Source organism: Gorilla gorilla, chromosome 3 (assembly GCF_029281585.2).
Source record: "Gorilla gorilla gorilla isolate KB3781 chromosome 3, NHGRI_mGorGor1-v2.1_pri, whole genome shotgun sequence".
Classification (NCBI taxonomy): domain Eukaryota; kingdom Metazoa; phylum Chordata; class Mammalia; order Primates; family Hominidae; genus Gorilla; species Gorilla gorilla.
The window spans coordinates 143,628,844-143,633,979 of record NC_073227.2 but is presented as its reverse complement, the minus strand read 5'-3'; the positions used below and the strand labels follow the sequence as shown (position 1 = coordinate 143,633,979).

The 5,136-nt window shown below is 46.0% G+C and overlaps 1 non-coding gene across 1 annotated transcript; it reads left to right on the top strand.

Moving 5' to 3' along the window:
* Positions 1-2,335: 2,335 nt before the first annotated feature.
* TRNAC-GCA (transfer RNA cysteine (anticodon GCA)) lies at positions 2,336-2,407 on the top strand. Its single transcript has one exon. It is a non-coding gene; the product is annotated as a tRNA-Cys (tRNA).
* Positions 2,408-5,136: the final 2,729 nt, after the last annotated feature.

The following is a 5,136-nucleotide window of genomic DNA, read 5'->3' as shown; positions in this document are numbered from 1 at the left end:
TAGCAATTCCAAGTATTCCTTAAGGGAGCACAAAGACTATGTGTTGGGTGGGGAGGCAGGGTAGAACACAGGGGCAGGAAAAGAGAGGAAGTAGGCACAGGAGGCTCAGCAGCAGATCACAAGGGCCTTCTCATCTACAAAATTTGGATTGGATCTTCAAACCTATGGGGCTATGTGGAAGGAGAATAAGGTAAAGAAGTGGCATGATCAGATGTGTGGTTTAGACATCTCCCTTCACAGCAACATGGTGGAAGTTTCCAACAGAAAAAGGTAAAGTATTTGCAAGATCAGTTGAAAGGTGAAGGCAGTTTTCCCTGGAGGCAGGGAGGAGGGACTGAATGAGAGGGCAGGGAGGTGGGCCTGAATGAGAGGGCACGACCCTAGGGATGGAGATGACCAGGGCAGGAGTTATTTCCCGAGCAACTTGACAAGCCTGAGTTACCACATCTCTAGCATTTTGATCTGAGCTGCATGTAGGTGCTATTCATCTGAAAAGAGAATTCAAATGGGAGGTAGGTTTTTGGCAGCAGAAGGTATTAAACGCAATTTTGGATATGCTGAGCTTAAAAAGCTTGTGGGGTATCAAGGGGAGAGGTCCATTTACAAACCTTGTTTTTGCAAATTTGAGAGCCATCAGTAATATGAATGGTAGCCATTTATACATTATATTTAATTAAATATAAACATATACTGAATACTGACTATGTCCTGAGCTGTTCTAGGCTCCAGGGATATAGCAAAAACTAAAACAGACAAGGGCCTGCTCCCACAGGGCTCACACTGTCATGGCATGAGTGGGGCAAGGGTGGGGAAACAGACAGTGATCAATTATGTACGTATGTTAGTGGGTGATAACATCTGTGAAGAAAAATAAGGAGACTGGAGAGTGACTGGGTACAGGGCCAGATGGCTTAGGCAAGCGAGGTACTCAGGACACTAAATGTAGAGAGGCACTCATTCTCAGGTGCTCACCCTGCCCTTGCATGAGAGTGGGTGCCTCCTTAAATTCTGTACCCTGGGTATCTTGCTTGCCTCCGCCTAGTCCCAGCCCTGACTACATACCTGCTCTTTTCTATGGATAACCAGGAAAGCCTTCATCTAAAGGTGACACTGGAGAACTAAACAACGAAGCAAGCCACATATCGCCATATGTGAGGAAAGAACATTCTAAGCAGACAAAATCATATGTGCAAACGCCCTGAGGCAGGAGAGTAGACGGTGTGTTCAAGAAATATTTCCCAGAAAGCTCACCAAGGGAGAATGTAGGAAAGAGTTCTCTCCCAATGAGAGAACTTCTCAGAGAGCACAGGTAAGGGATGGGCAAAGGGGAAAAGCCAAAAAAGACTAAGAAGGACAGGCCATGGAGGTAGGAGAAAAACAGGAGTGTGTCCTGTCACCACAGATAAGGGAGTAACTTTCCAAAGAGGGAGCAGTTGATACTGGCAACCACCACAGATACCAGATAAGATGCGACAGAAATCTTTCAGAGGCAGCAACTGGGGCTCTGTGCTGACTTTGGGGAAAACAGATTCTGACTTGGAGAGCTTTCCTAAACTAATTCCACACCTGAATGCAAATTTTGGTGTGCACTTGTAAATAATCTTCTTTCTGGTATGGAGGATCACCATAATTATTTCCATTTCAAACCCAAGCAAGCAATGCAGAAACTAAAAATTACAGTTCAATTTGAACATTCAATCCAGACATAATAGTCTTATGGGAACTGATTCATAATTAAAGCCTTTGAATTCATGTCCCAGCTGGCCGAACCCTCTCATAAGTAGAGTCAGTTGCTAAAGTATCCCTTCCCTATGGGAATACATAGTCTCATTCTCTGACCTTTAATCGAGGTCCCACATAACACACTGGTCTTAGGCACTCTAGGAATTCTTCACCCCATAGAATGTGAGCATCCCCAATCTCGTCCCCTTGGGCTAGATGAATGGGCATTATTTATTAACTATGAATGAACACAAAGCTCCGGGTTCAACTAAAACCAAAACTCTTCGCTGGATGGAGTAGTTTCCTTTTAACTGAATTCCAGTGCTTTAGGGAATCTGTGGCTTCATAGTCTCATCACCAAAACTTACTTACTAACCAAAACAAAGTAAAAAATATCAGTGAGTGTGTGAGGTTTCACGGTTTAATCAGAAACAGAGGGGGAGGCCATCACTGTAATGAAGTCCAACAAAAGACACATCATATAAAATCAAAAGAAAGCCAAAGAACATAATATGCTCAAGCTCACACCTGTCCATGGAATAATAACATTGTGTTCCATTTTTCACTATGCAAAAGGAAAAATCTGTAACATTTTAAAACTTCAAGCAGTGGCGGGGGTATAGCTCAGTGGTAGAGCATTTGACTGCAGATCAAGAGGTCCCTGGTTCAAATCCAGGTGCCCCCTCTGTGCTCTGGAGTTTTGCTGGGCGCGGTGGCTCACGCCTGTAATCCCAGCACTTTGGGAGGCCGCACCTGTAATCCCAGCACTTTGGGAGGCCGGGGCGGATCACGAGGTCAGGAGATCGAGACCATGGCGGTGGCGGGCGCCTGTAGTCCCAGCTACTGGGGAGGCTGAGGAAACAGAATGGCATGAACCCCGGAGGCGGAGCTTGCAGTGAGCCGAGATCGCGCCACTGCACTCCAGCCTGGACGACAGAGCCAGACTCCGTCTCAAAAAAAAAAATGCAAGCAAAGCTGTCTCAGGTTAACATTTGTATTTCTAAGCAAATTGTTTACAAAGCAACACTTAAGCATGTTTTTTGTTTTGTTTTTGAGACGGAGTCTTGCTCTGTTGCCCAGGCTCGAGTGCAGTGGCGCGATCTCGGCTCACTGCAAGCTCTGCCTCCCGGGCTCACCCCATTCTCCTGCCTCAGCTTCCCGAGTAGCTGGGACTACAGGTGCCAGCCACCACGCTCGGCTAATTTTTTTTCTTTTTTGTATTTTTAGTAGAGACAGGGTTTCACCGTGTTAGCCAGGATGCTCTCGATCTCCTGACCTTGTGATCCACCCGCCTCAGCCTCCCAAAGTGCTGGGATTACAGGCGTGAGCCACTGCGCCCGGCTGAGCATGTATTATAAGAAAAAACACTGACCCTCCCCACTCCCAAATTTTTTATTTTATTTTTATTTTTTTCTTTAGAGATGGGGACTTACTCTGTTGCCCAGGCTGGAGTGCGGTGGCCTGATCACAGCTCACTATAGCCTCAACCCTCCTGGGCTCTAGTGATCCTCCCACTTCAGCCTCCTGAGTAGTTGGGCCAACAGGTGTGCAACACCACATCCAGCTAATTTTTTTTTTTTCCTGTAGAGACAGGGGTCTCACTTTGTTGCCCAGGCTGGCCTATCTTTTTTAAAAAATTTATACTAATAAGTTAACTTTGAAACCAGCTTAGACAGATTTTTTCCCCTCTAAATGATGCTTCTGTGAAAAATATGAATTATGAGCCACACCTGCTGGCTGACACCGGCTTCTGGCTTTTTCCTGCTCTAAAATGGCTGAGTGAAATGGAAATGAAGCAGGAATTCATAGTTAAGGGTCAATTCTTGGACCAAGGCCGTGACGAAAGAATGTACTTGGATAAGAAACAGAAGATCCTTGCACTTGGCCGCTTGGAAAGCTTCTTGGTGGTAGCCTAGGTAGTAATTAATTCACAGATCCAGGTGTTGTATGTATGTTGTGTGTGCTCTCAGAGCATGTCAGGACAACTTGAGAGCAAGAAGTCTGCAGCCACGTGGTTGGGAAGAGAAAGTGCCTTTTAAGAAAAATAAAAAATGGATGTGAGCATTTCACATAGTCAAGTGTTTGCATTAGAGACCAAACAGACATCTACCTCTTTACAGAAATGTATTAACATGCCCGACACTGAAACACCTAGATTAAAATACTTCAACAATCTATTTTATAATGTGTCCTCTCTATTTTATCTTCAAAACCACAAGACAATTGCCTGCTTCCTGTTTAATATGTACTGAAAATGGAAACGAATTTGATTTTTACCTGACAGCTGTCCCTTCAGATTTTTCCTTTGTTTTGTATTACTATGGCTAAAACAGCCCAGCAGGACCATGACTGTATTTTTTTTTATTGTTTTTTTGAGACAGCTCACTCTGTCGCCCAAGCCAGAGTGCAGTGGCATGATTTGGGCTCACTGCAACCTCCGCCTTCTGGGTTCAAACGATTCTCCCATCTCAGCCTCCTGAGTAACTGGGATCCAAGCCCGGCTAATTTTTGTATTTTTTAGTAGAGACAGGGTTTCACCGTCTTGGCGAGGCTGGTCTCAAACTCCTGACCTCAAGTGATCCGCCCGCCTGGGCCTCCCGAAGTGCTGGGATTACAGGCGTGAGCCACTGCGCCTCGCCTGACTGCATGTTTTAAACAAAAACTGAGACTTATATGTGTGGACGGTTGGTTGAATTCATTTCAGACTGACTGGGGGTGGGATCTGATGGTCCTAGTGTATCCCCAGTCCCGCTGCAAGTGGAGTCCTCCATGTCGTTAGGAAGATCAGAAAAGCTATCTTGTGAAATGTCACCATGCTCCAGGGCTCTATGGGCAGAGTCTTCCACTTTTCTACAATACCCCAAACCTATGTGTACCTTTCCCCAGCCTGATGTTGAACACACTCTAAATTACAGCTGTGGAGGCAGAAGCACAGGTGCGGCCCAGCTGCAGCGGCCATCCTGCCCATCAACCTCTCTGCTTACGAGCCCAAGAGGTCAATGCGAAGCAGGGCCCCCTGAGGACAAGACGTCTCCCTTTTCCCGTAGTTGCACGGGAAGCAACCCGAGACCTCCGAACTTGATGTTTAATGTGAAAAAAGGAAAGAGAGGGAGCCCATGAAAAACAATCTTGCAAGAATTCTGAACACACTTCTTTCGGCTACTCTCTGCCTAAGTGCAAAGGGCACCAAAAGGGTACGTGGGGTCTCCACTGTACTCATGGCTCACCAAAAGAAGCGACTCCCTTCCAGCAATTACTTTTTCTTAATACGGAGGCGCTTCGGCAGGGCTGACCAGACCCATGAGTCTCTCATGCCCCCCTCTCCTTGACAATGCAGCAAGGGGGAATAGCAACAGTTAAAAGAGCGGACCACCTTAAGTAAAGGAAAAAGCGCATTTCCATATTCTTAAACAA